Here is a 27,268-nt window from a genome sequence, read left to right as displayed (position 1 = left end):
CAGCTGTCTAACCCACTGAGCTAAACCAGCCCCAGTATCTGGGTACTCGGTCCAATAATCATTGTTCGTGAATGGTGGTCCATCAATTCAAACGGTTCTGTCAATTCCCATATGGGAGGCAATTCACTTCATTGAATTTTCTCCCATACGGGAATTGGTAGAACCGTTTAATTGCAAAAAATGATTCCTAGGGCGTCTTTCTCTATCTTTTGGCTTTACTCAAGGTCCTCGACATGAAAGCTATCAAACTCGCTTCCCCTGTGGGCATTATGTTGGAAACCACCACCCCAGCCACTTAAGGTGATGCCAATGGGGTAAAATTGGATCAATATGTGTTCTGACGAGTGACGCCTCATGGCTTGCATGAATGCTCTTTCACATTGATCCCCCCATTTCAGTTTTGCAGGTAGGGAATATACAGTGTTTTATATAGATCTATATAAATGTTTCTGGAACATACCTCTCCATTCACCTGAGGAAGGAGCAGTGCTCCGAAAGCTAGTGATTTGAAGCAAACCTGTTGGACTTTAACCTGGTGTTGTAAGACTTTGTACTCTGCTCAACACAGTCCAACGCCGGCATCTCCACATCATAACAATTTATACTACAGGGGTAAAGGTTGCTGATTGGTTGGGAAGCCGACTCTGGCCGAGGCACTTTTTTTCCCGAATCGGAGCGTTAACATCTCCAAGTGAAGCAAACTAGCGCACTCACTATTAAAGTTGTTCGAACTGATTTAACTGACAAACGTTTTCTCCCCCCCCCCCCATGGTAAATTCAAGAAACAAATGGGTTTCCCGGCGACGTGGGGTGGGGGGGGGGGGGGGTGGCTCCAATGGGAAATGCCATTGACAAGGCCGGGAAACACACAGCTGGGTGGGGGATGGACTGGGGAATCCAGCCCCTTGCTTCCTGTAATAGTGAAGCACGCAATGCATCAGATGGGGAGGAACCAGTCCTGTGATGTGAGTCTGGCAGCAATAACCTTCAAAAAGGGTTAAATGATTGAAGGGGAATGATTTGCAACGCTCCCGGGGTTGTGGAGAGTGCCAAAGGGCCAAAATTGACACAGTACGGCCGAATGGCATCCTCGCACGCTGTGTGATTCCACGAAGCACTCAGCGAGTCGGGCGGAGTGTCTTGTCCTCGGCAGGTTTAGCTCAGTTGGCTGGACAGCTGGTTGGTGATGCAGAGCGGAGGCCAGCATCGTGGGTTCAATTCCCGTACCGGCTGAGGTTATTCATGAAGGCCTGGCCTTCTCAACCTTGAAGTGTGGTGATCCTCAGGTTAAATCACACCCAGTCAGCTCCCCCACCTCCCCCCCCCTATGGGGTAAGCAGCCTATGGTCATCTGGGACCATGGGAACTTTACTTACTATTTCCCTTCTGGTTGCCATGTGAGCCATGCCATGGCTGCTGTTGGCTCTGCTGGTAAATATACAGTCAGCCTCACATTGCAGCACCAAACTAAATTACACAGGAATAGCTGCGTGGTTTTGAACTTTATTTTTCTTGCAATTTGGGTTATTTTTGGGGCCTGATTTTAGAATTGGATCGAATTGTGGGATTGTGCGTAGCTGTAAATGAAGGGTTGGGCAGAGCGGGGAACGATTATGGGGAATTATACTCAACAGAGAGAGAGCAAGGAAGGGTTAGAGGTTGACTAAGGGCCCAATTTGTTCTTTGTACAGCGAGTGAAGCTGTGGAAGTTTGCCAAGTAGAATTTCCAATTCTAAAGGGAGCGCTGGAGCAGAGGGACCTGGGTGTATTTGTGCATGAACTATTAAAGGTGGCAGGACAGGTTAGAGAGTTGTTAATAAAGCACCGTAGGCGATACTGATCGGGGGCATAGAAAGCAAGCAAGTTATGTTAAACATGAACTTGCTTCAGCCTCAGCTTGGAGTATTGAATCATAGACTTTACAGTACAGAAGGAGGCCATTCGGCCTATCGAGTCTGCATAGGCCCTTACAAAGAGCACCCTACTCAAGGCCACGTATTTACCCTCCCCCCGTGACCCAGTAACTCCCACTTAACCTTTTTTGGACACTTAAGGGCAATTTAGCATGGCCAATCCACCCAACCTGCACACCTTTGGACTGTGGGAGGAAACCGGAGCACCCGGAGGAAACCCACGCAGACACGGGGAGAACGTGCAGACTCCGCACAGACAGTGACCCAACCCGGGAATCGTACCTGGGACTCTGGAGCTGTGAAGCAACTGTGCTAACCACGATGCTACCATGCTGCCCAATTGGGTCCAATTCTGGCTCCACACTTCAGGAAGGTATTTGAGAGAGTGCAGAAAAGATTCATGAGAATGGTTCCAGAGGTAAAGAACTTCAGTTATGAGTAGATGGGAGAAGGTGGGACGGTTCCCTTTGGAGGGGAGAAGGTTGAGAGGAGATTTTGATCGAGGTGTTTGATCCTGTGGGGTCTGAGGCAGAGTCGGTGGGGAGAGACAGTTCCCATCGAGAACCAGAGGGGACGATGGAAGGTGAATGGCTAAACAAGCAATGGCGATGTGAGGGAAAGCTATTTCGCGCAGCGGGCGGCGAGGATTTGGACTGCGCTGCCCGAGGGTGTGGCGGAGGCAGGTTCAATCGAGGCTTTCGAAAGAGAAGTTGAAAATCTGAACAGGTGGAATGTGTAGGGCTACGGGGAGAGGCGGAGAGTGGCACTCTCGGGAATTGCTCCTTGGGAAAGCCAGCACAGAGACGACGGGCTAAATGACCTCTTTTTGCACTTGTCACCATTCTGTGAATTGAAGGGTGGGTGGGGGGGGGGGGGGGGCATGGTACCAGGCATTTTCCATGCAAGACCATTGTTAATCCATCTTCTTCTGCTGAGTCTTGACGGCAGAACCAGTGGGAATGGGTGGACCATCCCTTTTGCACGTGAGGAGAAGAGAGTATTTTCCTTCGTTCCTCTGAATTAATCGCTCGTTTACAGGTTTTTGTGTGGTCATTTCAGCCGAAGGTTGACGGGAAACATTTATTTTTTCTTTTAAAATTTAGAGGACCCAATTCTTTTTTTCCCAATGAAGGGGCAATTTAGCGCGGCCAATCCACCTACCTTGCACAGCTTTGGGATGTGGGCATGAGACCCACGCAGGCCTGGGGAGACAGGAAACATTTCTATCAAATCTACCAATCGAACTAGTTAACAATTTAGTGCTGTGACTGGAATTTCCATATAGCGTGACACTTTGAGTGCGAAACCTGCACGCTGTGGGATCTTAACTTGTGACGAAACAGTCAGCGGGACAGGCCGGTTGTGTTATGCTTCGTGTAGCATTAGCTGCTTCCTTGATGAATGCTTTGACAAAGGAAGGTCCAGACTTTGTACTGAGTTCAATCTGTTTATTGAACTATTAACACAGTTCTTAAATGAGTTTGACTCTCTGCTAATCTAACTGTAGTCTAACTGTACCAGTCTGCTCTAAGCCACGTGCTGGGTGCGATGCTTCTGATCAACCCTGATGTACTCTCTAGTTGTGGGTCTGTGGAAAGAGGCAGAGCATGTGTGCCCTGTCCTTTTATATGGGTTGTGTAATGCCCCCTTGTGGTAATGCCACCTCTGGATGTCCTGATTACCCATTGGTTGTGTCCTGTAGTAATGACCCATTGGCTGTATGTCTGTGTGTCATGACATCTCTGGTTCTCCCTCTAGTGGTTACTTAGTTGTAGTGTATCTACATTAACCCCTTGTGTATTTATCACCACAAGGCCTAGCTTGTGTCATTCCCGACTTGGGCTGTGTATATGTGTGTGTGGAGAGAGTGTTTTGAGCCGGTAAACACAGGAGGTAAAGGGGCTGAGACTTGGGACAGTGAGCGGCGAGCTGGAGCCACAGTGATTCCCCCGCCATATTGGGGGCGATGCACCGAACACGTGGACACCTCCCTTCTCTGCTCAAAGCTCGGAAGCAATAAATCCCCTGGAGTGAATGCTGCACACCCCACGTTGCTAAGCAACGCTGAGCACCAAACTTCCAAAGCGCTGACGCGCACTGCGAGGGAGCGAGTCAGTGCAAAGGTTTGGAACCAAGCCGGCGAGATAGCTTTCTTCAAGGAAGGCGGTGAAACCAGTCAGAATTCCCGCGACGAAGTCAAAAACGACGAGGTCGAAGCATTCGGAGTGACGTTGAGCACTTGCATGAAAATAGCCGAGCCACAGATTCAGACAAAAAGGACCTGCGTCTTTTCGCAACCATAAGGTGTCCCAAAGCACTCGGCAGCTAATGAAGTGCTTTTTGAAGTGCACTCATTGTTGTAATGCAGGAAACGTGGCAACTAATTAGTGCGCAGTAATCTTCCACAAATAGCAACGTGATAATGACCAGATTATCTGCTCTTCGTTGATTGAGGCACGAACATTGGCCAGGACACCAGGGATTACTCCCTGCTTGCGCGCCTTCAGAAGAGCGGCCTCCACTCTTTTGCATTCACCTGAGAGAGCAGACAGGGGCCTTGGTTTACATCTCGGTGCCACCCCAGAGCGCCAGCCTACATTCCTGTGCCCCAATCCTGCAGCGGGACTTGTTCCCGTGATTTCCTGAGTGGGAAAGACAAGAGTGCGACAAACTGAATTGTGTTGGTGAAGTTTCGCTTGTCAAGTGACATTCCAGGTCGGAAGGCGTACTCTGGTCCTTGCCGGCCATTAAATTAGCTGTCTGTTTCATGCCCGAAGAGGCGCAGTGGCGGAAATGTTAGCAAACAGCGAGTGACTGGGCTGGCCGTGGCACCCAGTATCACAACGAGGATAGCCCATCGCCCCCCCTCCAGCTATTTGTTCAAACCAAATCCGGGACTGAACCTCAGGATAATTGGGAGTTAAGGGAATGCCGGATCAGCTGCCAATATGAGCTGGGAGTTCCGGCATTTTTCCCTTTGTTTTTATGTTTTCTGCGGGCTGCCTCAAACTGGCTAAATGGGAATCATTTATCTCTGTAATTGCTGCCTGAGCTATCTGAGTCTCTAAAGTAACTATAATAATCGCTTATTGTCACAAATGGGCTTCAATGAAGTTACCGTGAAAAGCCCCTAGTCGCCACATTCCAGCGCCTGTTCGGGGAGGCCGGTACGGGATTTGAACCCGCGCTGCTGGCCTTGTTCTGCATTACAAGCCAGCTGTTTAGCCCACTGTGCTAAATCAGCCCCTGGTTCATCCTGAAAACCCTCCCATTTCCCTCCCACAAGGCAAACAATACTGGCACTGTCTAAACTCATTTCATTTGAAACTTTCACCCCACAAAGTCGGAATCTAGGTCTCAGAGATTGAAGAAACAAAATCAGAGTGCCCAATTTTTTTTTTGCAATTAAGGGGCAATTTAGCGTGGCCCCATCCCCCTACCCTGCACATCTTTGGGTTGTGAGGGTGAGACCCACGCAAACACGGGGGAGAATGTGCAAACTCCACACGGGCCGGGATCGAACCCAGGTCCTCAGCGCCGTCAAGGAGCAGTGCTAACCACTGTGTCACCATGCCACCCTATCTAGGTCGCAGAGATGAATGACCTCTTTGCCACGCAGTCAACGTTCAGTTTTCTCACATCGATCCAAGTACACCAGCAAATATCGACTCGTAGTCTTTCATTTTCCCTCCTAACTTTGATCACACTTGACTGCATTATAGTGGGGGTGGTGGGCAACACGGCTATAGCTGCTGATTTGCTTTATACATGGCTGTAGTAGCGACAACTTGTTCATTGGCGTGTGTTGGTAAGGGCACCAGCATGATTTACCTGGCAATACCGAGGGTGAGAACTCAATGCTGTGCGTTGTTGTCACACTCACCCTTGTTGTTACGCTGTTCAGAAGCTCATAGACGTGCCCAGGATTTGAATTCACCAGTTGCGAAATCCAAGGGGAGGCAGTGGCATAGTGGTATTATCGCTGGACTAGTAATCTGTGGACCCTGGTTCAAATCCCACCACGGCAAGTGATGACATTTAAACGGATGACCACGAAACCATTGTCGTAAAGACCCATTTGGTTCACTAATGTTCTTTAGGGAAAGAAACCGAGAGGGTGGCATGTGGCGCAGTGGATAGCACTGGGACTGCGGCGCTGAGGACCCGGGTTCGAATCTCGGCTCTGGGTCACTGTCTGTGTGGAGTTTGCACATTCTCCGTGTGTTTTGCCCCCACAACCCAAAGATGTGCAGAGTAGGTGGATTGGCCACGCTAAATTGCCCCTTAATTGGGAAAAAAATATCTAATTTTTTTTAAAAAGGAAGGAAATCTGCTGTCCTTACCCGGTCTGGCCTACATGTGTCTCCAGACTCACAGCAATGTGGTTGACTCTTAACTGCCCCCTAGAGGGCAATTAGGGATGGCAATAAATGCTAGTACAGCCAGCGACACCCATGAACGATTTTAAAAAATTGTTCGGGACATGGGATTAGCAAATATTAACTGTTTTAAAATTAGGATTGCCCTTTTCGGACAGAGGAGGATTTTGTTTTTCTTAGAGAGCTGTTTGACTTTGGATCTCTCTGCCTCAGAAGGTGGCGGAGGCCTGGGGGAGGTGTGGGGGGGCGGGGAGGGGGTGGTCACTGAATCTCTTCAAGACGGAAGTGGATAGATTCTTGTTGGGCAAGGGGGGTCAAAGGTTATCGGGGGAAGTAGATGGGGAACTCAACAAATCCGCCATGATCTTATTGAATGGCGGAGAAGCCTCGAGGGGCCGAATGGCCTATCTCTGCCCCTGTTTTGTATGTTTGTATCTCATTTCTATAGATTTCCATTGTCTGTGTTTTAGGGGCACTGATGATTACCAGCTTTTCAGAGAACTTGTGGTAAGAGGTTAAAGGGAGGAAATCTGCTTATTTGGAAAAATCAGTTTTGGTTTGCTCTTGATTTCAGTTGGAAATAATACCTATTCCTTCACCTGCACCTTTTTTTGTTTTGTACTCACCCCATCAGCAGTAAAGTTTTAAATCTTTTCCTTGCCACCGTTCAGACATTCAACACTTGTACGCAACCACTGGAGTCTCAAGTCTGCATCAACCTGTGCACAATCCTTGAACCTGTGAGCATTTCTTTTCTTCAGGTCACCGGTATTCTATCCCTTCTCCGTGCCACTCTGCCCCCTGCGGACGGGCACCCTTTGCTCCTCTCAGCTCCACTTGGCTGTACAATCCGACCATTCTCCCACCAAACCTGCTGTGCATGTCCGAGGGATTCATTCTCCTGCCTTCGCATTTTAGCAACTCTCTCTCTCTCTCTCTCTCTCTCTCCCCCCCACCCCCCGGCAAAAAGGGCTCACGCCGTATATGCACCATCTTCAGTTTGGTGTTGATTATAAGACCATCAGACGTAAGAGCAGAAGTAGGCCATTTGGCCCATCGAGTCAGCACCGACTCTCTGAAACCCCCCCTGCCCTATCCCCAGTGTCCCATAACTCCACCCTAACCTGCACGTCTTTGGATTCTGGGAGGAAACTGGAGCGCCTGGAGGAAACCCATGGGGAGAATGTGCAAACTCCACACAGTCACCCCAAGGCCAGGAATGGAACCCGGGTCCCTGGTGCTGTGAGGCAGCAGTGCTAACTACTGTGCCACCTTCGCATCCCTCAACTCCACTTTCCCGCCTTATCCCCAGAACCCTCTATTCCCCTACTGATTAAAAATCTGTGTTGGCGGGGGCCATGGTTCCCCGAGGTGCGTAGTCAGCTCTCCTCGTTTCTTCCTGCTCCCCTTCAGCGACCTCTCACAAGCTCACCCACCTCCTTGCTTATTCCACACTCTGCTCCAACTCTTTTCTAGATCATTTCAACCAAATGTCTATCAAATTTTGAGATTGTGATAGATGACAAAGATCGTTGCCTGTCTCTCGGTTTATTAAAATCAAGAGTGTCTGTTGCACAGCCTGAAACCCGGGGAAGCTATTCATGTGCACATACACACAGGCCAGATAGAGATTCGCGGATACAATTTTACCCCATCTCTCAGGAGCGCTTGTATTGCAGTGGGGAGCTTCCCTGCCTCTGGATCAGACACACAGGTTAAAGGAGACAGAGTGGATGATTCCCACTCTAGGAGGTGATGGCCGATGTGGTCAACCAGTTTGATTATCGACCTGCAAAATCCTCCCAATGCCAATGACAGGCGGGAGAAATTCCCGGTCAGGCATATAATGGAAAGAATGCCGGGGCCTCCACCAGCACCGTCTATAGCTCCAGACTACGACATGCCTGTAAAAGTGCGTGTTGCCACAACAACGTGGGCTGCAACACCACCTCCGAGAAGCATCTAACTTATTTTGCGCACTTAATTATGGAGTGCAGTTTGACAATCGTGTTCCTTTGATTCAGGATGTTGCTTTAAGGTGATTAAGTTGAAGCCCTTTTGATTGCTCCGTCTCGTTATCATCTGTGTCTTCCATTATCCACTGTTTGGGTCCGCACTTAGTTTAAGCTACAGCGCCCATCTTTGCCGCGTACTTTATCAGGGTCTGCGTCTATGTTGGCCTTTGCAATCATTGGAGTTGGCTTGACTGTACCTTCAGTTGTGGTCAGGTAGGTTCAAGATTAGGTGATGCACATCTTCGAGAGGACCTGATTATCTGGGAGGAGAGGAGTCAAATCGATTGCATTAGGGGCAGCACAGTGGCACATTGGGTTAGCACAGCTGCCTCATGGCGCTGAGGTCTCAGGTTCAATCCCGGCTCTGGAGTGGAGTTTGCACATCCTCCCCGTGTTTGCCCCCACAACTCAAACATGTGCAGGCTAGGTGGATTGGCCACGCTAAATGAAAAAATCGCTTATTGTCACAAGTAGGCTTCAATGAAGTTACTGTGAAAAGCCCCTAGTCGCCACATTCCGGCGCCTGTTCGGGGAGGCTGGTACGGGAATTGCTCCATGAATTGGAATAAATTAATTGGGTACTGTAAATTTATTTTTAAAATATATTGCAGCAGATAATTGGGGTCCCATTAGAATGAAAAGCAACACCAGCCGCTCTCCTTCGGGACGTGATAGCACGTATCGATGGTATGAATGTCTCCCCTTTTATCAGGAGGTGAGAGTGACGTTGTGGTAATATCACCGGATTAGTACTCCAGCAATGGTGTGGCGAGCCAATCAGTTCAAGAGCATTAAGGGATAGGCCCCACATCCTATGAAAGACCTCCCAAGATGGTTACACTGAGACATATTTATTTAGTCTTTCACATGATGTGGGTATCACTGGCTTTGTTGCCCATCCCTAATTCCCCTTGAGAAGGTGGTGGTGGTGACTGCTTTCTTGAATGGTTGCGCTGATGTAAGTCCGCCCACAGTGCTGTTCGGAAGGAAGCTGAATGCAGTATTTACTGTGCGTGACATTGGTTGAGACTGCGTGCCTTGCGCATAATATGGTTGGCGGAGCCCACGGGGTTGTGGTTAAGGTGCGGGCGGTCAGCAATGGTTGACGTGAGCCGTGTGCCGTCACATGCGGGCGGCCAACTAGGCCGAGCCAGGGAGAGGACTTGAATCGAGGTCTGTCCAATCATGTTTCAGTCTGAGAAAGTAACAGGCATGGTCAAATTTGAAGTCAAGCTGGCATGAGATTGGCTCCCGATGTGCACTGCAGAATCTGAGTTGATGGGGAGAGCTAACGGCTGAATGGATAGGAACCAAATATGTGGTTCTTCAGGAAGAGTACAGTTGTATCAAGTTACTCCGAGTGCATGTAATATGTTTAAACAGGCTGGCTTATTCCGTGAATTAATGGACCAGAGTTAGATGTCAAAACATTGGCAAGGCTAATGGCACTCTGCTACTTATGAGTAAATAATGCACCATGTCCAAAATTTGTTGCTCAAGTTCAGTCATTGTTCTTTGTTCTTTTGGGATACGGCATGAGGAAGTGATGAGAGTTTTAGCCACGGTTGGTATCATGGCCGGCACAGGCGTGGAGGGCCGAAGGGCCTATTCCTGCGCTGTATTGTTCTTCGTTCTTTAGCTTTGTGAAAACTGTAGCTCGCTCTTAGCCTCTCACTTTTATTTCCCCATTGTCCGCACCGCAGAAAGTCAAGTGATTGCAAGCCTGTGATTACCTTCCCTTGAAGCGAGCGGTGTGTTAATGAACCACAGTCGACCTCTCTGGCCCTGAAAACTGACCCGTTCAAGTGTGAATTCCCATTCCTTGAGGTTCTGAACTTTTCAGTGAGATTTGGAAAATGTGGCGTTTTCATTTCTTTTATTTTTCCTGTCTCTTTGTTTTTCACACTCGCTTAATCCAAGTTTTGAATTCTCTTTCTGTACCTGATCTCTTGATCTGACAGTGAATTCGCCCCCGTCACATTCAACCTCCCATTCAGACCTTCCCATGTTTACTTCTCTAGACTTGAGCAGGTGCCCAGTTTCATGCCCGGTTTATTCGGGATCCAGGTGCCTGGCTGTCTTCACTTTGCCAGCTCACCAATTTCAGCAGTTTTGCGGGCAAGGATGTTTTGAGTTAAGGGTGTGCGGGTAAGGCTAGCTAACAGCAAAACCTATTAGATGCCCTGCTAAAGGAAACCCATTAATGACCTTCCCTCCACTCATAAGGTCAGAAGTGGGGATGTTCGGGCAGCACGGTGGCGCAATGGTTAGCACTGCTGTCTCACGGCGCTGAGAACCGGGGTTCGATCCCGGCCCCGGGTCACTGTCGGTGTGGAGTTTGCACATTCTCCCTGTGTCTGCGTGGGTCTCACCCCCACAACCCAAAGATGTGCAGGGTAGGTGGATTGGCCACGCTAAATTGCCCCTTCATTGGAAAAAAGAATTGCGTACTCTAAATCTTTTAAAATATATTTAAAAAAAGAAGTGGGGATGTTTACAAATGATTGCACAATGTTCACCATTATTCGCAACTCCTCAGACACTGAAGCAGACCGTATCATATACAGCAAGACCTGGACAATATTCAGGCTTGGGCTGATAAGTGGCAAGTGACATTTGCGCCACACAGGTGCCAGGCAATAACCATCTACAACAAGAAAGAATTAATCATTTACCTTTTGGCATTGAATGGCATTACCATCGCTGAATCCCCCACTGTCAACATCCTGGGGGTTACCATTGATCAGAAACTGAACTGGACCCAGCCATATTAATACTGTTGCAACAAGAGCAGGTCAGAGGCTGGGAATCCTGCGGAGAGCAACTCACCTCTTGACTCCCCAAAGCCTGTCCACCATCTACAAGGCACAAGTCAGGAGTGTGAGGGAATACTCTCCACTTGCATGGATGAGTGCAGCTCCCAACAACAACACTCAAGAAGCTCGACACCATCCAGGACAAAGCAGCCCCGCTTGATCGGCACCCCATCCCCAAACATTCACTCCCTCCCCCACCGACGCACAGTGGCAGCCGTGTGTACCATCTACAAGATGCACTGCGGTAACTCACCAAGGCTCCTTAGGCAGCACCTTCCAAACCCACAACCTCTACCATCTCGAAGGACAAGAGCAGCAGATACCTGGGAACCCCACCACCTGGAGGTTCCCCTCCCAGTCACCCACCACCCCGACTTGGAAATATATCGGCCGTTCCTTCACTGTCGCTGGGGCAAAATCCTGGAACTCCCTCCCTAACAGCACAGTGGGTGTACCTACACCGCACGGGACTGCAGCGGCTCAAGATGGCGGCCCAGCACTACCTTCTTGAGGGGCAATTAGGGATGGGCAAGTACGACTGGCCACAGCGATGCCCACATCCCAGGAACAAATGAAAAATAAAATTTTGGCCTAATATATCTGTGAATCTCTTGCACTTCATTGCGAACTCTTTTCTCTTCTTTCCCCGGTGACGTCCTGCCTTCTTCCTCTTCGCACAGTCTAGGCTTGATGCACACTCTGGGGAACTGGTTATCTTGTGTCCTCTCTGCGTGCGATCCTGTGTAACAAACCTGAGCCTCGTATTAACAAGCAGTTGGTCTCTGAGCGAGCTGGGTTGTTTTTGTTGACACACTGACAGGGTTTTCGACACCTTTTTAACAGCCAAGTAAGATCGGCTCTCCAGCTGACTCTCCAGCTTAAGCACACAAACCAAACGGTCGCACAAATGGGGATTGCACTCATCAATTCTTGGCCGTGTGAACACACTTGGGGTTAAGATGAGCACATTTGCCACTTGACGGACACGGGTGAAAGGTGAAGCCTTGTCAGAAGGCTGTTTTCTCCGACGCGTGTGATTTTTTTATTTCAGCACCTTCTGTTGCTTCAAACCCGCCAGGGTCAATTCTTGGTCTTTGAAGTTAATTGCTGTGTGCTCCCAAGAGTGAGGCACACTCTTGGCAGGACGTGATTCCCCGCGTGAGCTGAAGTTTTTGGAGATTTGAACAGTGAACCATGGAGCAGATAAAATTGGCGTTTGTGGACCGGTGCAAGCCACAATGCGGACCTACGGAACGGTGCCTGGGTGGGATTTGAACAGAGAGTGGAACACCTTCCCCCCCCCCCCCCCCCCCCCCCCATCTCTCTCAGTGGGTCGACTAGGTTTTTTGCCAGGAGAGTCACTCTGCTAATTGTGTCATTGATCTGATAATCCGCAATGTGCTGTGGAAACTATTAATTATTGTCATGCCAGTCCTGCCCACCTCCTCGCTTTCACTCCCTCTGCACAGCTACAGCGAGGTCCTGGGGCGGACGGGACGGTTTAGCTCAGTCGGCTGGACAGCTGGTTGGTGATGCGGAGCAAGGCCAGCATCGCGGGTTCAATTCCCATACCAGCTGAGATTATTCATGAAGGCCTGGCCTTCTCAACCTTGCCCCCTCGCCTGAGGTGTGGTGACCCTCAGGTTAAATCACCACCAGTCAGCTCCCCCCCCCCCCCCCCCAACCCTCAAAGAGGAAAGCAGCCCATGGTAATCTAGGACGCTGACGACTTCATTTTACTCACCTGTGACCCAGTACCTGCCTCTGAGCCAGAGGCTCCAGGTTCGATTCCCACCTGATGGCTTAGGAAGGCCGGCCATAACAGAACCAAATGTCTATCAACCTGCTAAATTCTTCCAACACACCTACGGCGGGGTGGGAAGAACGGGAAGCGATTCCTGGTCAGACGTGTAATGGAAAGGGCGTAGGGCACTCTCCCATTATCACCCATAGCACCAGATGGCAGCACTCACATAAAGCTTCATGTTGGCATAGCAACCTGGACTCCCTGGCTGGGATTTTCCGGCCCTGTGTCAGAGGCTTCCGTTCCGTGAATGCGAGGGCCATTCAAATCCCCGTCGACATCAGGAGGACCGGAAGATGCCGCCGGGAGAGGGGCCAGGAATTCCTGCGGCTGAATGATGTGTTGACGCACCACCGTCATCTACAGATCTCCGAGTAAGGCCAGCATTTGCTGTCCGTCCTTATTGCCCTCGAGAGCTGCCATCTTGAATTGCAACTGAGTAGCTCGCCAGGCAGTTAAGAGTCATTTGGTGTGGGTCTGGAGTCACGTGTAGGCCAGGCCGGGTAAGGGCGGCAGATTTCCTTCCCCTGAAGAGCAATGTTGAACGCACTGGGTTTGTACAGAAATCCAGGAGCTCCATTATTACCACCAACTTTTCCATAGAATCCCAACATTCGGACCATCAGGTCTGCACCTGATCCTCCGAAAGAGCACCCCACCGCGGCCCACTCCCCCGCCCTATCCCCGTAACCCGACCCAACCTCAGGTGTTATCGTGCGGGGCGCAGAGGTTGCTGAGTGAGTGCTTGCTTGCTGAGAAGGGGAGTGAATAACAGGTAAGCTCTTTCTTTTTCTTTTTTATCTGGAGGGGATGGTAGGGAAGGGAGTGCAATGTTCCTCCTGCAGAATGTTTGAGGTGAGGGACGCCGTCAGTGTCCCTGATTTCATCTGTGGGAAGTGCAACCATCTCCAGCTCCTCAGAAACCGCGTTAAGGAACTGGAGCTGGAGGTGGATGAACTTCGGATCATTCGGGAGGCAGAGGTGGTCATAGATAGAATTATCATAGAATTTACAGTGCAGAAGGAGACCATTCGGCTAATCGAGTCTGCACCGACTCTTTGAAAGAGCACCCTACCCAAGGTCCACACCTCCACCCTATCCCCATAACCCAGTAACCCCACCCAACACTAAGGTCAATTTTGGACACTAAGGGCAATTTATCATGGCCAATCCACCTAACCTGCACATCTTTGGACTGTGGGAGGAAACCGGAGCACCCGGAGGAAACTCACGCACACACGGGGAGGATGTGCAGACTCCGCACAGACAGTGGCCCAAGCAGGAATCGAACCTGGGACCCTGGAGCTTTGAAGCAATTGTGCTATCCACAATCCACTATCCTCTGTGTTGCCCAGATAGAATGGGGATTAGAAGCTTCAGCGATGTAGTTACTCCGAAGAATAAAGATAGATGGGTGACGGTGAGAGGGGCTGTGAGGAAGCAGCCAGTACAGGGATCCCCTGTGGTCGTTCCCCTTAGTAACAAGTATACCGCTTTGGATACTGTTGGGGGTGGGGAACTTACCAGGGGTAAGCCATGGGGTACAGGTCTCTGGCACAGAGTCTGTCCCTGTTGCTCAGAAGGGAAGGGGGGTGAGGAGTAGAGCATTAGTTATTGGAGTCTCCATAGTTAGGGGGATAGATAGGAGATTCTGTGGGAATGAGAGAGACTCGCGGTTGATGTGTTGCCTCCCAGGTGCCAGGGTGCGTGATCTCTCGGATCGTGTTTTCGGGATCCTTAAGGGGGAGGGGGAGCAGCCCCAAGTTGTGGTCCACAAAGGTACCAAAGACATAGGTAGGAAAAGGGATAGGGATGTAAGGCAGGAATTCAGGGAGCTAGGGTGGAAACTTAGATCTAGGACAAACATAGTTATTATCTCTGGGTTGTTACCCGTGCCACGTGATAGCGAGACGAGGAATAGGGAGAGAGAGGAGTTGAACACGTGGCTACAGGGATGGTGCAGGAGGGAGGGTTTCAGATTTCTGGATAATTGGGGCTCATTCTGGGGTCGGTGGGACCTCTACAAACGGGATGGTCTACACCTGGACCAGAGGGGTACCAATATCCTGGGGGGGAAATTTGCTAATGCTCTTCGGGAGGGTTTAAACTAGTTCAGCGGGGGCTTTGAGGTCATGAGTAAGGTTTCAAAGTTGCAGGAGTGTACCGGCAGGCAGGAAGGTGGTTTAAAGTGTATCTTTTTCAATGCCAGGAGCATCCGGAATAAGGTGGGTGAACTTGTGGCATGGGTTGGTACCTGGGACTTCGATGTTGTGGCCATTTCGGAGACATGGATAGAGCAGGGACAGGAATGGTTGTTGCAGGTGCCGGAGTTTAGATATTTCAGTAAGCTCAGGGAAGGTGGTAAAAGAGGGGGAGGGGTGGCATTGTTAGTCAAGGACAGTATTACGGTGGCAGAAAGGACGTTTGATGAGGACTCGTCTACTGAGGTAGTATGGGCTGAGGTGAGAAACAGGAAAGGAGAGGTCACCCTGTTAGGGGTTTTCTATAAGCCTCCGAAAACGTCCAGAGATGTAGAGGAAAGGATTGCAAAGATGATTCGGGATAGGAGCGAAAGCAACAGGGTAGTTGTTATGGGGGACTTTAATTTTCCAAATATTGAGTGGAAACGCTATAGTTCGAGTACTTTAGATGGGCCTGTTTTTGTCCAATGTGTGCAGGAGGGTTTCCTGACACAGTATGTAGATAGGCCAACGAGAGGCGAGGCCATATTGGATTTGGTACTAGGTAATGAACCAGGACAGGTGTTAGATTTGGAGGTAGGTGAGCACTTTGCTGATAGTGACCACAATTCGATTACGTTTACTTTAGTGATGGAAAGGGATAGGTATATACCGCAGGGCAAGAGTTATATCGGGGGGAAAGACAATTATGATGTGATGAGGCAAGACTTAGGATGCATCGGATGGAGAGGAAAACTGCAGGGGATGGGCATAATGGAAATGTGGAGCTTGTTCAAGGAACAGCTACTGCGTGCCCTTGATAAGTATGTACCTGTCAGGCAGGGAGGAAGTGGTCGAGCAAGGGAACCGTGGTTTACTAAAGTAGTCGAAACACTTGTCAAGAGGAAGAAGGAGGATTATGTAAAGATGAGACATGAAGGTTCAGTTAGGGCGCTCGAGAGTTACAAGTTAGCTAGGAAGGACCTAAAGAGAGAGCTAAGAAGAGCCAGGAGGGGACATGAGAAGTCTTTGGCAGGTATGATCAAGGATAACCCTAAAGCTTTCTATAGATATGTCAGGACTAAACGAATGACTAGGGTAAGAGTAGGGCCAGTCAAGGACAGTAGTGGGAAGTTGTGCTTGGAGTCCAAGGAGATAGGAGAGGTGCTAAATGAATATTTTTCGTCCGTATTCACACAGGAAAAAGACAGTGTTGTCGAGGAGAATACTGAGATTCAGGCTACTAGACTAGAAGGGCTTGAGGTTCATAAGGAGGAGGTGTTAGCAATTCTGGAAAGTGTGAAAATAGATAAGTCCCCTGGGCCGGATGGGATTTATCCTAGGATTCTCTGGGAAGCTAGGGAGGCGATTGCTGAGCCTTTGGCTTTGATCTTTAAGTCATCTTTGTCTACAGGAATAGTGCCAGAAGACTGGAGGATAGCAAATGTTGTCCTCTTGTTCAAGAAGGGGAGTAGAGACAACCCTGGTGACTATAGACCAGTGACCCTTACTTCTGTTGTGGGCAAAATCTTGGAAAGGTTTATCAGAGATAGGATGTATAATCACCTGGAAAGGAATAATTTGATTAGAGATAGTCAACACAGTTTTGTGAAGGGTAGGTCGTGCCTCACAAACCTTATTGAGTTCTTTGAGAAGGTGACCAAACAGGTGGATGAGGGTAAAGCAGTTGATGTGGTGTATATGGATTTCAGTAAAGCATTTGATAAGGTTCCCCAAGGTAGGCTACTGCAGAAAATACGGAGGTGTGGGATTCAGGGTGATTTAGCAGTTTGGATCAGAAATTGGCTAGCTGGAAGAAGACAAAGGGTGGTTGTTGATGGGAAATGTTCAGACTGGAGTCCAGTTACTAGTGGTGTACCACAAGGATCTGTTTTGGGGCCACTGTTGTTTGTCATTTTTATAAATGACCTGGAGGAGGGCGTAGAAGGATGGGTGAGTAAATTTGCAGATGACACTAAAGTCGGTGGAGTTGTGGACAGTGCGGAAGGATGTTACAAGTTACAGAGGGACATAGATAAGCTGCAGCGCTGGGTTGAGAGGTGGCAAATGGAGTTTAATGCAGAAAAGTGTGAGGTGATTCATTTTGGAAGGAATAACAGGAAGACAGAGTACTGGGCTAATGGTAAGATTCTTGGCAGTGTGGATGAGCTGAGAGATCTCGGTGTCCATGTACATAGATCCCTGAAAGTTGCCACCCAGGTTGAGAGGGTTGTTAAGAAGGCGTACGGTGTGTTAGCTTTTATTGGTAGAGGGATTGAGTTTCGGAGCCATGAGGTCATGTTGCAGCTGTACAAAACTCTGGTGCGGCCGCATTTGGAGTATTGCGTGCAATTCTGGTCGCTGGAAGGATATGGAAGCATTGGAAAGGGTGCAGAGGAGATTTACCAGAATGTTGCCTGGTATGGAGAGAAGATCTTATGAGGAAAGGCTGAGGGACCTGAGGCTGTTTTCGTTAGAGATAAGAAGGTTACGAGGTGACTTAATTGAGGCATACAAGATGATCAGAGGATTGGATAGGGTGGACAGTGAGAGCCTTTTTCCTCGGATGGTGATGTCTAGCACGAGGGGACATAGCTTTAAATTGAGGGGAGATAGATATAAGACAGATGTCAGAGGTAGGTTCTTTACTCAGAGAGTAGTAAGGGCGTGGAATGCCCTGCCTGCAACAGTAGTGGACTCGCCAACACTAAGGGCATTTAAATGGTCATTGGATAGACATATGGACGATAAAGGAATAGTGTAGATGGGCTTTAGAGTGGTTTCACAGGTCGGCGCAACATCGAGGGCCGAATCCACCTAACCTGCACATCTTTGGACTGTGGGAGGAAACCGGAGCACCCGGAGGAAACCCACGCACACACGGGGAGGATGTGCAGACTCCGCACAGACAGTGACCCAGCGGGGAATCAAACCCAGGTCCCTGACGCTGTGAGGCAGCAGTGCTAACCACTGTGCCACCATTCCATTTAGTCCACCCCCTGCTTCCAGAAACATAGCTTATTAAAATGAGTACAGAACAAGCACAGAAAACGATCACAGATTGCTTCTCTTTATGTCTGTAAGACTGGAATACAAGGGGTTGAAAGTTATGCTGTAACTATACAAAGGCCTGATTAGGCCACACCTGGAATAACTGAGCAGTTCTGGGTGTCGCACCTTAGGAAGGATATAGTGGCCTTGGAGAGAGTGCAGTGGTTCCGCGCATGCGCAGACCGGCCCCGATCGCGGGCCAGACCACCGTGCCACCCCCCCCGGGGTCGGATCCCCCCTCGCCCCCCCCCAAGGACCGCACCGCCGGCTTACCTGCCAGATCCCGCCGGTATGTGATTTGAGTATTCACGCCGGCGGGACTGGCCAGAGACGGACGGCCGCTCGGCCCATCGGGGCCCGGAGAGTCCCACCCCCGCCCGAAAAACGGCGTCGGAGAATCTCGCCCACGGTAAAGCTCCCTCTACGCTGTTCCCATTAAACACTGCCAGGTCATGTAGCACAGACTAAATCCGGTGAATCAATGTCCATGGGCTATTTGAAAGGCTTTAAGTGGAAATGGTGCAGGAAGGGGAGGTCTGAGGGCTGTATCTGATCCTGCTCAGCAAAGCATGGTCAGGATAATGTCTCTCCCCCCGCCCCTTTACCTAATGCAATCTCAGAGTTCATCGTGGGTTCCTCATTGGCAGTAACCTCCTCGACACAGACTGGGGGAAACCTGTGTAACTCCCCGGTGCCCCAAACATTTGCCCGTCCTGATGATTAGTGTTTCCAACTCCTGACGTCTCGAAGCTGTGCAATGTGGAAGAGTAACAGCTTTTGGTGCACACAGCAGGGAGTTCAGTATTGGCTGCATTGCGTGACAACCTTGCCAGTGTAAATGTGGCTCTCCCAATTTTTCTCCTCCACTTTCACCTAATGTTGGCCCCCACAACCCAGTTTCTAAGATCTCTTCTCTCTCTCCGTTGTGCTGACGTTTCAACTGGCAGGCATTCTGTGTCCTGGCGCCGGGCTCACATTGCCAAGCAACTGGGAGAAGCTGGTTGACATCAGCTGTGTGTTCAGCTGCTTCCCCTGAAGAATAAGCTGTCCAGCTCGCCGAGAGTGTCTGCTGCACCCGTCCCTGCAGAGTTTGTTTGCTCCACTGGTGTGGCTGCAGTTAACACGCTCTCTCCCTCTGGAGTTCGGAGAAACTGTGAAAGGGAACAGACTCGGCAACATCCACTTGTCTACAGAGTGCGACCGTTGCACAATTCATGTTTTTCAGAAGCTATCTGCAAGGGGACAATAAAATCCCCCCTCGCCGTTCTGTTTCCAGCTCGATAATGGGGCCGCTTACTAATCCGAGGAGTAAATTAGTTCACAGCAGATGCAAATATGAGGGGAGGCAAACTCCAGTGGCAGAGAGCTTTGCGAACCATCGCTCCAAAGTTGTCTATTCATCTCGAGCACAGCATTCTCATCAGAGGCTGTGTCTCAAATTACTCGTGTGCTGGTGTCCTGCTATTAAACTTCATCTGCCGCCTGCCCGCCCAAGAGTAATCGGTCTTCCTCGCATTCGCCCCTTAAATATCATCAGCTGCCGTGGGTGTTTCTGTGGGTGGGGGACCCGAGAAGGATCCCGTTCCGTTTCACCTCCCGTTCTGAGGTCGCTGCTGCCCCCGACCTGGGTAACTGCAGTTGGTCTTGGGTTAGTGGGGGGGGGGGGTGAGGTGAGGCAGAGTCTCTCTTGCTCCTGACTGCTCCCCACCTACTCCTATGGATGCCGAGCGAGGGTAGCAATCAATTTAGTTGCGATGCCCCGTGTGGTCGAATAGTCCAACGGCCCTTACCTCCTTTGGCTCTCACTTAGAATGGGTTCCCTCGGTTTTCCGGCCTCTCGTGCGAGGTCACATGTATAGGTTGGGGATGAGGGGGGGGGGTCACCCCTCAGGTCCCTCAGGTAAAAAAATATGTCCACCACTTTGGCTGAAGTGGTTCAGCTGAGCTCTTTATCTGTTCCATGGAGGAACTGATCTCCTGCTCTTTAAAATAGTCCCATCCGTGCATCCGTTTGAAAGGGGCGGACAGCAGCAGAATATTATTGGAATGGAGAGAGACTGTAGAATTCAGCAGCGCAGAGGGATCTGGGCGTCCCAGTACATGAGACACACAAAGTTAGCATGCAGGTGCAGCAAGTAATTCGGAAGAATGTTGGCCTCCATTACAAGGGGGATGGAGTACAAAAGTAGGGGAGCCTTGCTCCAACTGTACTGGAGATCGTGAAACCACACATAGAGTACTGTGGATAGTTTTGGCCTCCTGACCGAAGCAGCTGTTGCTCTTTTATCTTTATTACTAATAACCACAAGACACGAGTACGTTCCGTGTAGTGGACAAATGACCACACAACCAGTATGTTAGTTCAATTGTTGTTTATTATTATACATAGGCTCGGTTCTATGCGTAATAATCTACACGCGGCTACACATTAAACTATACCTAGCAGCTTAAATGACCTTTACTTAACTTCCAAGTGACCGGCTCTGTGCAGGTTAGACAAGGCCTTTGTCTAAATCCCCACGTGTGGCGGCTGGAAGTTGTCAGGTACGTCTAGGCTGCGGCTCATCCTTATGGTAGCGATCGCGGGTCCTTGAACTTGGCTGGTTGATGTGCTGCAGTTGGTTGTTCAGAGGCCGGTCCCAAAAGAGACAGAGCGTTGGTCGCGCAGTTCGTCTTATCCTCCAATCTTTCGCGCTCTTTTGGGCAGTCCCAACCCGGGGTCCAATGGATCAATAGGATTTTGATCACCCTAATCGATTCTGGCCAATTAGGGGCGGGTACCTCGATGGCTGGGTGAGTCCTAGTTGTTATTGTCCAAGGCACGTATGCACTCCCAAATAAGGTGAATAGGTGCCCCCAAGTCTGATACTATTGTCATGTTTCAATCTGTGTCCCATTGTCATGGGGAAATCGGTGATTGGCCTTTAGCAGGTGCAAGTTTCTGTGTCGGTCTGGTTTCTTCTGCACAATACACAGGGGCTGTGCGTCGTCTGTCCCAACCTGACCACAATTCTCATTATCCTTTGTGGGCGGCCATTTTAGATCGCCACACAGCGATATACTTGGATCGGAGTTGGTCCAGAGAGGATTCACTGGGCCTATTCCTGGGATGAAAGGGTTCGTCCTCTGAGGAAAGATGGAGCAGGTTGTCCCAAATCTTAACTTGAGTTCAGAAGAATGATGGGTGTCTCATTGAAGCATAGGAGATCCCAAGGGAGGGATTGAGAGGGTGGATGTTGGGAGGGTGCTGTGGGGAATCCTAGAATTGGGGTCGCTAAGCAAGGGCCATTTAAGACCTGAGATGAGGAGGAATTTCTCTCATAGAGGGTCGTTAGTGTGAGGAATTCTCTTCCAGGGTGGAGGCCGGGTCATCGACTATATTCAAGTCAGATTGTTGGTCGGCATGGGATTCGAGGGCTATGGAGTGCCAGGCGAGAAAGTGGAGTCGAGGCCACAGTCAGATCGGCCATAATCTTATTGACTGGCGGAGCAGGCTCGAGGGGCCGAATGGACCACTCCTGCTCCTATTTAGGAAAGCTCTTATCCAAAAGATGGCACTCCCTCAATTCTGACCAGGGGTGTCAACCCAAAACTGGAACTTGAACCTGTGACTGTCTGACTCAGAGGCTACCTATTTGCCTATTTTATTTTGCCACCCGTCAATTGAGAAAAAACCATCACATGCGGCAGTGTCGAAGCCCCGACACTGCCGTCTCATTGTCTCTGAATGGCCAGTGTTGATTTGTGGTGCTAACCCTCCCGTTCGGCTTTATTAAGCGGTAGCAAAGCACCCTTTTCAAAAGCCGGCAGGGAAGAATGAGTAGCAGGCGATTGACGCGATGCTAGTGCTTCTCAGACAACACCAGTGACTGGAACAGCTGGCATTGTCCTTCTCCAAGTGCTGACCAGTAGCAGCAGCAACAACCAGGCACCCACCATGGGCGTATTGCAAACGATATTGTTTTAAAAATGGAGCCACACGAGGATTTGCGCTCTCCAATCGTGGCCACAGGGGAGCCGGGGGTGAGCTCTGCACATGCGGGCCTGGAGGTGTTTGTAGATGCACACAAGGCCTCATGGCCGGGATTCTCCGAAAAAGGGGCTATGTCCCCACGCCAGGCGGGAAACCGGCGTGAATCACTCCAGACTTTTTTCAAAAAGTCTGGAGTGATCCTCCGATTTTAAGGGGGATAGCAGGGCCCCGGCGTGCGGCGTGCAGCTCCTGCTGCCGATACGGGGCCCTGCACTTTTTGCGCCGGCCCCCGTGCAACATGGCGGAGCCGCACACGGGCCAGCGCAGAGGAAGATAGGCCCCCCCCCCCCCACCCGATCGCGGGCCTGTCCGTCGTGGAGGCCCCCCCACCCCCGGAGTCTGATCCCCTCCCCACACTCCCACCAGGACAACCAGCGCGGCTGCAAGTCCGAGTTCCCGCCAGGTGAAATCATACGGGATCCACGCCGGCGGGAACCCAGCCGGTCGATTGCGGAGAATTGCCGCAGGGGCCTCTTTCAATTGGTCGCGCACGCGGTCGACGTGGCGCCGGTCGGGGGCTCCGAATCGTATCCCGGTGCCACGGGTCTGAGACCCCATTCTCTGCCTCACACCGAGCGCGATTTCGACGCGGAAGCTCGGAGAATCTTGGCCAGGGCTCAATTCTGTCGTCTTATCAACCTTGTATGTTCTCTGGCTCCAACAGGTTGTTATAAATGGCAGTCATTTTCCAAAGGGAAAGGTAGATTGTATCTGGTGTAGATTAAGTGATGGACTGGTTTACACAGGGGGTGCGGGCAGCAATGTGGCATGTGGGCAGCACGGCACCGCAGTGGGTTAGCATTGCTGTCTCATAGCGCCGAGGTGCGATCTCGACCCCGGGTCACTGTCCATGTGGAGTTTGCACATTCTCCCCGTGTCTGCGTGGGTTTCGCCCCCACAACCCAAAAATGTGCAGGGTAGGTGGATTGGCCACGCTAAATTGCCCCCTAATTGGAAAAAATGAATTGGGTACTCTAAATTTATTTTTAAAAAAGCAATGTGGAGCGTGGCTCCATATTAATGTGCTATTGGCCACGCCTCCACGGACTGTGGGCCGCAACGTTTTCCTGAGCTTCGCCCGCTCGAATGTGTTGAGTTCACCCTCGTTTTGCTGAGGCAGAAACCTTCAACACAGTTTGTAAAAAGTACCTGAAGTGCAGTGCTGGGAACCAAGAACTGGAAAAGTGCGATTAGAACAGGCTGGCTCTTTTCCAGCCAGCATAGACACAATGGGGCCAAATTGCCGCCTCCTGTGATGTCCTTCCCACATTTCGATATCGTCACCTCCCTCTGCACACACATTTTTGGGCAAGTTTTACTTCGCTTCCATCATCTCACTGACGGTCTTTTCTGACTGCTGCCATTTTCTATTTTCTATTCAGAAGTAAGTTCACAAGTTTACAGTTCATTTAATCCAGTTGCCTTCTCTGTCTGATGAGTATCTGTTTATTCTCTTCCTCAATCATTAACAGGTACTCCCCCTCCGATTTATCTTTTGAATCCTATCAGAGTTCTTGTGTACTTCCAGCACTCTGATTTTATTAAAGATGTTCAGCATTTCTGTTTTTTTTTGTCTTGCACGCATTTTTCATATTCGCTCATGGAATTTTGAGGCCTTTGCCAAGACCAGCGTTTTATTGTCCGTCCCTAATTTCCCTCAAGATGGCGAGCTGCCCTCTCGAACGCCTGCAGTCTTGTGTGGTGTCAGTTGGACCTAGGACACTGTTCAGAGGAACTCCGACAGCCATGTCCTGGAGCTCTGATATTCCTCCAATGGGAACGCCCGTCCGGGTGAGAGTTGGTCGCCTTATTTCCATTTTGCTGGGGGTCCTTAGTGTGCCACGGTGTCAAATGCTGCCTTGACGTCAAGGGCAATCGCTCTCACCTCGTCTTTGGAATTCAGCACTTACGGATGGCACGGTGGCACAGTGGTTAGCACTATGGCTTCACAGCACCAGGGACCCAGGTTCGATTCCCGGCTTGGGTCACTGTCTGTGCGGAATCTGCACGTCCTCCCCGTGTCTGCGTGGGTTTCCTCCGGGTGCTCCGGTTTCCTCCCATAAGTCCCAAAAGATGTGCTTGTTGGGTGAATTGAACATTCTGAATTCTCCCTCCGTGTACCCGAACAGGCGACTCCGGGCTTTTCACCGTAACCACAGTGTTAATGTAAGCCGACTTGTGACAATAAAGATTATTATTCTTATTATTATTTTGTCCATGTTTGGACTAAGATCTGGAGCCAAGTGGTCCTGGTGGAACCCAAACTGAGTGGGATCAGCTATGCCAATCACCCCATTCCACCATCGCCCATGATCAAGAGTTAGTTGAAGGGGCAGTAGTAATTGGCCGCATTGTATTTGTCCCGCGTTTGGTGGACGGTGCACAGTGGGCGATTTTCCACATTGCCAGGTAGATGCCAGTGTTGTAGTTGCGGTGGTACAGCTTGGCTAGAGGCGGGGCTAGTTCTGGAGCACAAGTCGTCAACGTTACAGCCGGGACCCATAATTGCCCTGTGCAAATCTCTGGTGCAATAGCCAGTTTGGTCAGGATTGAGGGAATGCTTTGGCTTCACTTTCCACCCAGTTGACTCCCATTCCTATTTCTCCTTTCCCGAAGATGATTCCGGCTTCCTGTACTTTGCCCGAGTTGCCATTTCATCGCGAGTGATTCCTACTGAAGTGCTAAATGCTTTAAAAGGAGATGGCCGCCACTCAGAACAGAGCTAACACTGTTCGCCATACCAGTCACACATAGTGAGCAGGAAAATTCTCCCCTCCCACTCTCGTTAAAAAGAATGTATTGAGTCGGATACATAACCAAACATCTTTTATTTGTTTTTCACCCAGGGAGTGGGACTAATTTGCTTCTTTGCATCAGATGTGACGCTTTTCTGGCTGCGATTTGCAATGCTTCTGTCACTGAAAAAGTTCCAAAGCGTTTTGGCTCGTTCGAGGATATATGTATTATATTTCTTTTGTGCAGCAGCCACAATTCTGTGGAAAGGATTCAAGCAAAAATAAAGAACAGATTGGTTGCGGTGATTGTGGAAGAACGAAGAGAGGCCCCCTAACTCCCTTCCACAATCGGAATGACACACACAGATTCTTAGGAACAAAGCTTCCCTGAAGTTCATCAAGTTTTCATGGATTATCCTCACCGACCCACCAGATCCCTTAATTTCACCAATCCGCCACCTGAGTTCATCCCTTAACCAGCTACCCACCTACCCTCCGAAATCACTTCACTCCGCTTTCTCTCCTTATTCTCCCACCGATCCATCTTCTCTCCCCATCGCTCAGTCCCGCCTTTATTGTCAAATGTTTCAATCTGAGCTTCTGCCTTCTCACCGTACTCACTCTTCCAACTTCTTCCATCGGGCAAAAGTCTGAGAACACGCACTATGAGGTTCAAAACCAACTTCTTCCCCACTGTTACCAGACTCCTAAACGACCCTCTCATGGACTGACCTGATTAATACTACACTCCTGTATGCTTCACCCGATGACGGTGTCTATGTATTTACATTGTGCACCTTGTGTTGCACTATGACTTCACAGTGCCAGGGTCCCAGATTCGATTCCCGGCTTGGATCACTGTCTTTGCGGAGTCTGCACGTTCTCCCCCGTGTCTGCGTGGGTTTCCTCCGGGTGCTCCGGTTCCCTCCCACAAGTCCCGAAAGACGTGCTTGTTAGGTAATTTGGACATTCTGAATTCTCCCTCTGTGACCCGAACAGGCGGCGGCGGAATGTGGCGACTAGGGGCTTTTCACAGTAACTTCATTGCAGTGTTAATGTAAGCCGACTTGTGACAATAAATATTATTATTATGTATTTTCTTTTCATGTATTAAATGATCTGTTGAGCTGCACGCAGAAAAATACTTTTCACTGTACCTCGGTACACGTGACAATGAACAAATCCAATACTGCCAGATGTTTTTCATTCTTTTGTGGGATGTGGGTATTGTTGGCCGGGCCCAGCATTTGTTGCCCATCCCTAATTGCCCCCTGAGAAGGCGGTGGGTGATCCGCCATCTTGAGCCGCTACAGTCCGTGTGGTGTAGGTACACCCACTGTGCTGTTAGGGAGGGAGTTCCAGGATTTTGACCCAGCGACAGTGAAGGAGCGGCCGATATATTTCCAAGCCATGATGGTGAGTGTGTCTTGAAGGGGAGCTTCTTTGCTACCCTGTCTTTTTCCTCCTGCCTTTTCAATAGAAGTGGTCCTGCCTCTGAAAGGGGAAACTACATTACGGCAATGCTAACCTGGTGGACGATTGCCAATCAGTTTCTAATATGGGATCAATACCAATTTAAAAAGATTAGGCTTAATGTAAAATATCGTCAGGTGGCATTGTAAATTAATTATTTCAGACCCATATGAAGTTGCCTTCCAGTTCACCGCACTGTGTGACGTTCTGGGTGACTTTCAAATTGTGACTTCTAGTCCAGGGCTGCTGCGTGGAGTTTAGTTTTTCTCCATGCACTCGAAACGTAAATGAAGTTGAACAAACCGGCTCAGAATTCCTGAAGACATTTTGCAGCTGATTTTCCAGTCACCGAGGGGAGGAACCATTTAATGACAAGGTGACATTGAACGGTAACCAGAAGCCCTTGGCGATGAGGGGTGATTAAATGGGGACCAAGGGCTAATGAAAAGTGCAAGGGTGGTCAAGGGGAATCCAGGCCCTTGAACAGTAATAGAAAAAGAATCATCGGACTAAAAACTGACACATCCGCAAGAGCACATGGTTTCCAGCCCATGGTTTTTTACCAAGAGGTAGGAAGGACAATAACAGACCTTTTATTTTTATTTTTTAATGTTTATTCTCCATTTTCACATTTTCCTTCAAAATTTGCACCCCACCCACAGACAGTAAACGGTAACAAATACAAAACCAATCCCCTTAACAATACCAACGATCCCATCCTCCCACCACCCCAAACAACGGCCACCTGTCAATATATGCATCCAATAAACCAAACCCTCCCACGGCGGGAACAAAAAACAAAGGAGAAAAAGAAAAAGGAGTCCGGGACCGCCCATGGTCACCATTACCCCCCTCAACGCCATCCAACC

General features: G+C 49.8%; 1 protein-coding gene across 1 annotated transcript in view; it reads left to right on the top strand.

Moving 5' to 3' along the window:
• LOC140396979 (bone morphogenetic protein 1-like) overlaps positions 1 to 27,268 on the top strand; it is a 409,856-nt gene that overhangs the window by 101,037 nt on the left and 281,551 nt on the right.

This window comes from Scyliorhinus torazame, chromosome 20 (assembly GCF_047496885.1).
Source record: "Scyliorhinus torazame isolate Kashiwa2021f chromosome 20, sScyTor2.1, whole genome shotgun sequence".
Lineage (NCBI taxonomy): Eukaryota > Metazoa > Chordata > Chondrichthyes > Carcharhiniformes > Scyliorhinidae > Scyliorhinus > Scyliorhinus torazame.
This window is presented reverse-complemented; position numbering and strand designations above follow the sequence as displayed.